The sequence below is a fragment of the Eumetopias jubatus genome, unplaced genomic scaffold, assembly GCF_037043125.1.
Source record: "Eumetopias jubatus isolate StellerSeaLion01/CBP00866 unplaced genomic scaffold, mEumJub1_p1.0 scaffold_6, whole genome shotgun sequence".
In the NCBI taxonomy this organism is placed as follows: Eukaryota; Metazoa; Chordata; class Mammalia; order Carnivora; family Otariidae; genus Eumetopias; species Eumetopias jubatus.
The window spans coordinates 105336941-105347335 of record NW_028274812.1 but is presented as its reverse complement, the minus strand read 5'-3'; the positions used below and the strand labels follow the sequence as shown (position 1 = coordinate 105347335).

Here is a 10395-nt window from a genome sequence, read left to right as displayed (position 1 = left end):
CAACAGTATCTTCTTCATCGGTTGCTGCAAAGCTGTTAAATGATGTCATGTACATAAACTATGTAACACAGCGACTGTCATGTAGTAAGTGCTCATTAAGTGTGAGCTATTACCATATAAATTCCCTTCAGAGTCAGGAGTTTGCTGTAGAACTTTGCTTATAGTACGCTTCCAGGAAATAGATACCATCTAGACTCTGCTCCCTCGCGTATTGTTATTTTTTTTTTTCTTGCGGATGGTTTTACTAATTTCTGCTCATTAGTAAGTGACACCAGTAAGTGTTATAAACTGTGCCTTGAGCAGGTAGTCATGCTGCCTGGGGACAGCTGTGCAGAGGTGATGATAAACATAATTTGTTTGCAGTGAAGGAGAGTCCAAAAGAGGATGCTATGGCACTATGCTGAGGCCCCGCTTATCAGCACATCTGCCAAGACTTGCTTTTCACTCAAAAATCGGAGAGGTTTCATCCTTCTGTGTTCTCTGTCTGGCAGCCGAACCGGTGCTGTCACAGCACAAACAACTTCTCTCCTTAATATACACATCTGGCGTTGGCAGTTGGACGGACTTCATAAGAGCACATGATCATCACTCATTACAAGATTAAAAAGTACCCCATGGCATCATTGATGTTTTTTCACTTTGATCTTTTGCAGTTGTGATTCATCTCAGTTATAAAACTTCCCTTTAAAGGAACACAGCCGATGACTTATTAGAACCTTCATCTTAAGTAGCGTAAACATGAAAACGGTGCACATCTTTACAAAATGCCATTTGTTTTCTTTGCCAGCTTATCATTTTAAGACATGACATCATACCTAAGATCCCAAATTTGTAAGTCTTGTGTTTAAGCAAGGCGTTTTGACCTCCTGTTGGCAAGTGAGCTCGAGCGATTGCCGTGTGCCCCCCAGCGGGAGAAGTCGGTGGGGAGCAGCAGCGACAATAATGCATGTGGATGCCCAGCTCTTTCCAACATGAGTTTCTATTAGGATCCTTTGTTCCGTGTGTGCCCTCGGTTCCCGCTGCAATCTGATTTAAAGGATTTCTACGGGAAGGGGAAAACTTGCTTAGCAATGTCGGAATCGTGGTTCTGAGTTAGGGAAGAGGGCTGATGGAAAAGGTATTACTGGCCGTGCAGAGGATGGAAAAAATACATCACCCGACACAGTCAGGATCCTTTGAATTCTCTTGCTGTTTTTTTCAGTTATCTGTTGCTAAATAACACGCTGTGCCAAAACATCATGGCTTCAAACAACAACCAGTTTATTATTCCTCAGGATTGGATGGGCTGCCTGGGGTTCATCTGGATGGGGGTCTTTCGTGTGGCCGCAAGGAAGTTGGTGGCTGGTGCTGGAACATCCATGATGGGTGTGTTCTTATGTCTGCTGCCTTGGTGAGATGGCAAGAAGGTTGGGCTTGGCTGGAACGATGGGACAGCCTTTCTCCCTCTCCCTGTGGTCCCAGAACCTTTCCCCCTCCACATGGCCTCTCCACACGGTCTCTCCAGCACAGTCTGACTTCTTACATGGTACATCAGGGCTCCCAAAGGTGCAAGAGTGGGAGCTCTTAGGCCTTCTTAAGTCTTCTTAAGGCTCAGAACTGCCATCTACTGCTGGTTAAAGCAAGGTTAAAATTCCTCCATCTACTGCTGGTTAAAGCAAGATAGAGTTGCAGCCTAGATCGAAGGGGAAAAAACCCATAAAGACATGAGCGATGGGGACAGTGGTTCATTGACTCGCCAATACCATCAACTTCCACAAGTGCTTAGATGGCAAATGTCATTGATGCCACAAGACACAATGATATTTTTGAGGTATCTTCTTCTGAAAGGTCTCCCGACTTTCTAATCTGGAGGACATTTAAAATTCCGCAAGGTTTTCTATCCAAAGTTTATAGGATGTGTGCAACACTCAAAGAGGGCAGGACAAACGAGGCTAGGGGTGAGGCTTGGCCGTGGTACTGTGATGCTTTATTATCAAGAGAGGAGGTAGTTCAAGTCCTGGCAGCTTCTTACCAGAGTCTTAAGGAGAAAGCTGAGTCTCCAACCAATGCCCTCTAGTTATATTAAGTCACAGTCACAGAGGCCTTCTTCCCCACTAAAATCCATTCAAGAACCCAACCATCAAAATCACAAAGGCGTCACCCTACTTTCCCACCCACCCCAGTTTCTTAAAAAAAAAAAATTCTGCAAGGTGACTCCAAGTTTTAATTATAGTAGCTTCCTTCTGAATTGAAGATATTTGGTAATTATCAGATGAATTAAGGGTGAGTGTTACCTTGGGGTGCTTGGTATTAGCAGGCCAAATCAAGGTGCGCTGGATCAATACTTATAGGAAAGAAGAACATTTGCTGTTTGCACAGAAAGAGGTTATTAGCTTTTCCTGGCAACATGGCAAGTCTGTAGCAGAAGTATTTTATGAACCCTCAAATGGACGAGTGTGGAGGTTTTATAGTTTCTATCACCCAGCTTTGGAAGTTCTCACTTGCCAGCACATCTGTGAACCTGATAACCCAACACACATGAGTGTCTAAGAATTTTTGCGTGCTGTGCCCTAGGGAAGTAAATCATAGCTACTCTTTTAAGGAGAGGCCAAAACTGCCGTCTGTGTACTTACTGCTGGGACGCTGCTGTTCACTGTCCACCAGCTAGCTACCTGTCCTGACCTGGTGGGAGAAGGAAGAAGCATGGTCTCTTCTTTCCTGTTGACCGAACTCCTTTCCTACAACACTGCCCTGCTTGGCTGCATTTTTTTTAAAAAAGATGTTATTTATTTATTTGAGAGATTGAGAGAGAGACAGAGAGGGGGAGAGAGAGAGAGCACACTCTCGTATAGGAGTACACGCATCAGCGGGGGGAGGGGCAGAGGGAAAGGGAGAGAAACCCAAGCAGACTCTGCACTGAGCATGGAGCCTGACTTGGGGCTTGATTGCGCGACCCTGAGATCATGACTCGAGCCAAAATCAAGAGTCAGATGCTTAACTGACTGAGCCACCCAGGTGCACCCCTGCTTGGCTATGTTTTGACTTGAGTAGGGGCTGGCACTTAGGTGAGGAAGATCTATCTGGAAGTGCAAGGTAATGTTTGTATTCCTAGGACTGCCTCAGCACCCTGGCTCACTCAGCTTGTTGGGCTGAGGTCCTCAGCCAAACTGGTTTCTTTTCCTGCTTGCGCGTTCTCACCTGGGCAGCACAAATTTATAATTCTTCAGAGATCGTTTTATTATTCCATGTTCTTAAGTCACTTCTGGCTGCAGACATTTTACCTTATGAACTTAAGGTAACGGACTTAAACAGAACAGGGTGGTCTGGGCACAGCATCATCTAATTTTTCTCGAATTCTGTTCTACCTAGGCCTGTTTGCCAGCCCTGTGGAGGGTGGAGAGAACGGAGGGCTTGGCCTTTTCTCTTCCTCATTCCCATTGGTGTCAGTGGCAGCTTGCCTTTCTCCTCTGCTACTCTTCATCCCAGTTGGGTGAAAGAATAGGTTTTTTTTTTTTTTTTTTTTTTTTTTTTATGGTGGTTGGCCCATGCCCTCTGCTCATTTATAGATGGTGGATGCTTGTGTAGAGCTTGGCCATATGTGAAAGGTGGGAAAAATGTAAAATGTGTTTGATGGAGAGCTAGCAGAAGAATTTTTTTAAGGCCATCCAACATCTCTGGACACAGTTCTTGCATTAATAATCTTTCTGTCTGTGCAGATAATTTGAGAAAATCTTGATAGGTTTTGTACCCTACTCCTGATGGCCACAGGCCTGAATTTTAGTCCTTAGTGTAAAGCATTAGTAGAAAAGCCAGTTACTTCTTGCCTTGCAGACTTTCCCTGGTTCTTCATTGTCTCTGAGTGCCCAAGGAATGGAAATTATGGGCAAATGCCGTGTTTTGATATTTACAAGTTAGCAAATATAAGCCGGGGTTCGATTGTCATTAGTATTAATCATTCAGTCACTAGTATATAAAGCATTGTTGAAAATCTTTGACTGAAGGGAATAATAACAGGTAAAAAAAAAAAAACTGTTCCCTTTTTCCCTTCCTTGAAGAAGGATGGGGCAGGGGGGCGGTCAGAAGCACTGGTAGAGGTCATGTCTGGTGGTTGGTGGAATGTGCTCTTGAGAAGAGCAGTTTTAAATCCCTTTCAGTACTTTTTTTTGTTGACTGACTGTCAGGAGCTGGGAAGGTGGCCAAGAAGGAAATGACACATCGAGAGGCATTTTGTGTTGTGCAACATTCTGTGGAACTGATGCAAGGATATATGGCCTGTTTACACATTCCTTCGCTAGGAATTGACTTCAGCGGTACATGGCATGCTGCAGCAGGGAGCTATGGCCTTCACATCCTTCATGGCAAATTATCACAGCCGTTAAAACGTGCTCATGTCCCTCTTCTGCACTTTTCCCCAGCTGCCCAGCTCTGACGGTGCTTTCTCATCGTCTTGGACTTGGGCTAACAAGGAGCTGTGGCTCTCACAATAAGAGCACGTTTTCCGCATGCATATGTTCCAGTTGATATATTTACTACTAACTAAATATAGCCTGGCAGGTTTCCAAGTGATGTGTGTCCTAAAAACACACCTGTACTCGATCCCATGCATCCATAGTTTGTGTTTTGGTGCAAGTCAGCAATCATTCATTCTTAAAAGAGTGTTAGGGGTATGAGAGAGAGAGAAAAAAATTTTTGTTATATTGAATAATTTATTATTAATTTATAAAATTTTTTTTTCCTTCCCAAGGAAGAAAATTCCTGATAGATCACTGAACTACCTTACTTTTATTTTGTTTGTGCTATAACATTTTCTTCAAGGGGGACTGGACCAGAGGAGAATAGTATACTTAAAGATAACAGAGGAAAAAGATTGTGTTGCTGCTCTTTAGATTCATACTCATCCCTATGTAGTGTATTTGTAGGATGCATGGATGATGTCCATGAAAGCACATCTGTAGTCCAAAGGTAAAATCTCAAAAGTTTTAATCTAAGCAGATTTGGAAAATAATTGCTCATGTTTTTCAAGTAACTTTGGGAAATTGAGAGGGCATAAAAGCCATTTAGGTCTAAATTAATTCAAGGACATATGCAACAGTTCAAGTAGGAGACTGTATTTGGGGTGTGGTACTTTAGTAGCAAAGGAAGGACTCCCTGTTCCTCTCCAAGTATCTCTGCTGCTGTGCCTTGGTGGCTAAACTCTATCTGCTAATAGACAAGAGCACTTATTCAAATTCAGGACTAAGGCTTAAATCCAAATATGTCCAGAAACGGTAACTTCGACTTAAGTTCATATTAAGTCAGCAGAAGTGATCTGGAATCCTGTTTTGGGAGCAGGTTTTGGGAGATAAAGGGAGAGTGGGTTAATGAAATCCTGGGCACCAGAAAGTAAACAGTGACTCAAGGGTGCAGGCAGGGTCTCTGCCAGCCTCAGAGGTGGTCACTGCCAACTTGAACCCTTGCAAACTTGCTGCAGGTCAGCACTTGCAGTGTGGATTTCCGATGCTTTTCAGGTCTGACCTGCTCTTTTTTTTTTTTAAGATTTTTTTTTATTTATTTATTGAGAGAGAGAGAATGGTAGACAGCATGAGAGAGAGGAAAGTCAGAGGGAGAAGCAGACTCCCTGCTGAGCAGGGAGCCCGATGCGGGACTCGATCCCTGGACTCCAGGATCATGACTTGAGCCGAAGGCAGTCGCTTAACCAACTGAGCCACCCAGGCGCCCTGACCTGCTCTTAACAAGTGCAGGATTTTATAATTTTAAGGTGTGCATTTTTGGTTTTTATATTTCCGTATTTCCTCCTTTTGCAAGTATTTCCTTTTTACAGAATATTTCTTATTCAGTTTTGTTCTAGATATGTGCTGGCTTTCCTCCTCTACTGGTTTGAAATTTAGCATTTAATTTCTTTCTTTCTTTTAGTAGTTATCCTCACCGTTTTAACCCATATATTTGTCTTAATAAAATTAATCATGATCTCTGTCTGCCTCTTGGATAATATAAGAACTTTAGCATTCTTTAAACTGCTGTCACTTCCTCTCTTCTCATCGGTCGTCTGATATTTTTTATCCTCATTTTATCCTCCCCAGAGGAGTCATTATCAGTGTTTAAACTGTACATTTATCAGTTTATTTGCTCACCATTCCCTCCTGCACCTCAGTTCTTCCTTAAACTGCTCACCATTCCTTCCTGCACCTCAGTTCTTCCTTCTGGATTCAGTTTCCTTTTTCATGATACAGACCCCTTTGTAGTTCCTTCGAGAGAACCTGTCAGTGGTAAACTCTCAGTTTTTGTTCCTGAAAATGGCCGTGGTTGTGTACACTGGCTGTTGTGATATGCAGGGCACCCCGCTGAAAGTCTGTCTGCTCTTATGCATGGCGGATTCGTGAATATATATCCACGTATCCACGCCTGAAACCACGGAGAGTACTGAACCCTACAGATACTGTGTTTTTCTTTTTTAATGTTTTTTCCTATACATGTATACCTAGGATAAAGTTCAATTTATAAATTAGGTACAGTAAGAGATTAACAACAATTAATAATAAATAAAGCAATTATAACAGTATGCCCTAATAAAACTTACGTGACTGTGGTCCCATCCTCTCTCTGTTTCTCAAACTTACTCTTCTGTACTCACCCGTCTTCTCCTCGTGATGATGTGAGTGGGTCACAGGCCCACGTGGTGAGGTAAAGTGAGGGGAATGAGGTAGGCGTGGTGACGTAGCGTTCGGCTGCTGTCTTGACCTTCTGAGGATCATCTGCTTCTGGACCATGGCTGACCACCGGTAACTGAAACTGCACAAAGTGAAACTGTAGATAAGCGGCTGCTGTACTAGTCTTGCTTTGTGCTAAGACTTTCAGGCCATTATTACTAGGCTTGTTACAATAGGATTTCAGAGACTAGAGTACAGTACAACTAGATTTTCATGGAAGATGGATGAAGGGAAATGGACCTAAGTGTCTTTCACCATGGGGAGCTCTGAAGAGTCCCGGCCAATGGTGGAGAGGTGGGAGGGAATGTTCCGGCAGAGGGGGAGAAGTTAAAGAAAGAGGCATATAGGGAGAGGAAATTAAATCCCTTACTTCACCGTTTTGGCTTGGGCAGGGCCTAAGTTGCTTTGGAACTCTCGACCCAAATTTATGTTAAAGAGCTCTGCTGTTCTATATGATCCTCAGAGGCCATTTGGCTGTTGCTCATTGCAAAACCAGAGCAGCATTTTTTAGATGTTGTTGTCCACGCATTTCCTGTCCTTTTATGAGAGTACAGGTCTCTAAACCAAAAGAGGCTCCTTTTTTACGGTAAGTGAATTGCTGAATGAAGCAGAGGCAGGAAAGTAGGCGTGTGGATGGAGGCGCATGGTTTAAGAGAGCCAGGAGACCATAACCTGGGGTGGAACTCTCTGGGCACAGTGGGCAGGGTGACTCCAGGGTTCACTCTATGCACCTCTCACTGGCGTTCTGCAGGAAGGGGCTGCTGGGGAAGAGGTCAGCTCACACCAAAGCAAGCTCATACCTTCTGCCTTTCCGTTAGCCCTCAGACTACATACGCACACTTTATGACATGCATCTTCTTCCTCTTCACCTTCTTGACACTGATTTTCATGAGCTACAACTCATGAAAAAGGTAAAAAGTGCTAGCGTGCGTTTTGGCTGGGCAGTGCTCAGGAAGATTTGACCGGGGCTCTGTGCCCCTTTAGGTTGGGCCCTGGAAATTATTGGTAGAAAAATACAGGCCCTTCAAGGAGATGAGGAAGGTACCCGAACGTAGGCTGTTGTACTTACCGGAAATGAGGAGAAACATGGATGTGTAAAAAGGGGGGGTGACTGTGAAGTCAAGGTTACTAATTCTAGAACTTTGGTTTCTGTTTCACCCTCTCACCCTTCACACAACCCTGCAAAAACAAGTTACAACGTTTTCCATACTGTGAGGGCTATTTCAGAGTAGCTTCATGGGGAGTTGGCGGCAGTTTGTACAGGCAGTTTGTATTTAAGATGTGGCTTCAGTTATGGTTAAAAGAAGCAGAGGACCTGGAAATTCCTCTGGTGAGGCCTCAGTGGCATGTTAGTGACCCTCGGCAAATCACTCACCTTCTGTCCAGTTCAGTTTCTTCATCCTGCAAGCAGAACTAGGCGTGAAGACAACTTCAGAGTAGTTGGGAGTAACTCCTAAGGAATGATCATAAAGTACTTGGCGCACATGAAGGGCAACTTAAATACCAAATAGTAATTATGTAGCGCCTTTCTGCCAAGGAGTTCCAAACACTTAGACATTACCTCACTTGATTCTCTTTACATCCCTTTGAGGGATGTATTGTACCTTTTATAGGTGGGTAAACTGAGGCATGGCCATTTGAAAACTCATTTGCTCTATGTCACTCTGCAAGTCAGCAGATGATTTGTGGAGGTGGGCATGGAACCCTGGTCCCATCCTGCTCAGTTATTCACGACTAAGCCTCCTGGATGCTTTGTCATTAAAGTTGTGGAAGCTCCTGGTGTCGGGCCTAGGGTTGATGTTATGAAGTAGCGTTACTTAAGAAGAAGAAAGCCTGGTGATGTATTTGCATTGCTCTATAGTAAATAAGTCTCAAGGTGTAAGGCCTCACACACAGAAGGCATATATGTATGTGTATGTGTTGAATGAATCGAATTCACTCAGATTAAAGTTTAACTGAGCTGGAAACACTGAATTTTGTGAGATGAAAATAAGGTGTGTGAGTTAACCCTCCATAGAATCTCACTTCAAATACCAGTGAAATAGAGTTAGCACTTGAACAAAAAGTTAACTTTAAGATTTTATTTATTTAATTACTAAGTTTTTTTTTTTTCTTTAGAGAGAGAGAAGGGAGGGGAGGAACAGAGGGAGAGGGGCAAGCACACTCCACGCTGAGTGAGGAGCCCCATGCAGGGCTCAATCCCATGACCCCAAAAAGTTAACTTTAAAAAAGTTGTATGAGGGGCGCCTGGGTGGCTCAGTCGGTTAGGCAGGGGACTCTTGGTTTCAGCTCAGGTCGTGCTCTCATGGGTCGTGGCCTTGAGCCCCGCGTGGGGCTCGGTGCTCAGCAGGGAGTCGGCCTGAGGAGTCTCTCCCTCTGCCCCTCCCCCGACGCGTGCCTGCGCGTGCACATGCCCTTTCTCTCCAATAAGTAAACCTTTAAAAAAGTTGCATGAGAAGAAAATGGAGGCAAGTACATGGTAGAAAGAGTAGAAAGGAAAAATTAGTGAAAAGAAGAGAATAAAACGTGTCCATAATCACGTCTCCAAAGATTGCCACTGCTAGTGTTCTGATAGTAATCGCCTGCATGTTTTTCTGTGGTAATGCTCGTCCTTTCGTGGAGGTGACGGCTGCGAGGAAATAGCATCAGGACAATGATGGGATGCTGTTAAGTGGCATGCCTTTGCCGAAGCTGAGCAGAGAGAGAGTAACTGGAAAGGAGATCCATTGCATGAAGGAGCAGGAGTGAGACAACGGGACGGACAGAAGTTTCTAGTTAAGGTCTTGGAAGAGGCAACAGCTGTCTCTATGACGGGGTGAGCGGTCCTCGCCCGACTGAGTAAGAGCGGATGGGTCCGAGGAGGAGGACCCCTACCCCTTCCTCCCACTACCCATCCCACCACTAGAAGCACCTGCTCCCTGTATAATAGCTAACAGAGCCCCTTTTCAATGATAATTAGAGATATGCTTTAAAATGTAAATATCTCTGGCCATGGGGGCATGCATTCATTCAAAAATTATTTTTGAGTGGGTACTGTCAGCCAGGTGCCAGGCTCACGAAGCAAAGCAGGCACGATCCCCACCTTTGAGGAGCCTGCATTCTGCGGGGGAGATGGATAAGAAATGAGTAAACGAACATGTATGTATAACCACATCTAATTGTAAATTGTGCTAAGTGCTGTAAAGGGAACTGATGTAGCAATAAAGAGTAATGGGGTATCAGGGGACGGATAGGAACCTATTCTAGAGTGTGCAGGGAAGGCTTCTTGGAGGAGATAACATTAGATCCGAAACCTGAGGGTGAGAATGAGCCAGCTCTGGGAGGGGTGGGGAAGAGGCTTCACGGTAAAGGGCACATCAGGCCTCGGACATGATCAGTGTCAGAAATCTACTGGCTAATTTTGATAGAAGAGAGAGCACTAGGGGAATGGCTGTGTAGTTGGGGAAGGGTTTGCAAAAAGAGGTGCTCAGCATCAACACACCTCAGAGCTGCTTGTTTTATGATTCTACCCATGGCCTCTGTAGCATAATTTGAGGAGTGCAGAAGGATTCTCCGTGTCCTCCCCCCACAGGACCTGAACCTCTCTCATGGGATTCTCGCCCAGGTGTCTGAGATTCTTCTTTGAGTTAAGGCTTTGAGGACAGGACCTTCAGAGATGTTATCTGCAATGGAGAACACATTTGAAGGCATTTTGGGTTAATAACTTGGT

At 44.4% G+C, this 10395-nt stretch overlaps 1 protein-coding gene and 1 long non-coding RNA gene across 6 annotated transcripts in view; one reads left to right on the top strand and one right to left on the bottom strand.

The window, feature by feature from the left end:
• RUNX2 (RUNX family transcription factor 2) overlaps positions 1–10395 on the top strand; it is a 227880-nt gene that overhangs the window by 18776 nt on the left and 198709 nt on the right. The gene's annotated exons all lie outside the window — the stretch shown is intronic.
• The window catches only part of LOC148164119 (uncharacterized), a 53998-nt gene that overhangs the window by 2496 nt on the left and 41107 nt on the right, over positions 1–10395 (bottom strand). The window contains exons 5-6 of the long non-coding RNA XR_015768350.1: positions 10168–10348; positions 6611–6768 (exon numbers count right to left, since the gene is read on the bottom strand). This is a non-coding gene — a long non-coding RNA (uncharacterized LOC148164119). The remainder of the gene's footprint in view (positions 1–6610; positions 6769–10167; positions 10349–10395) is intronic.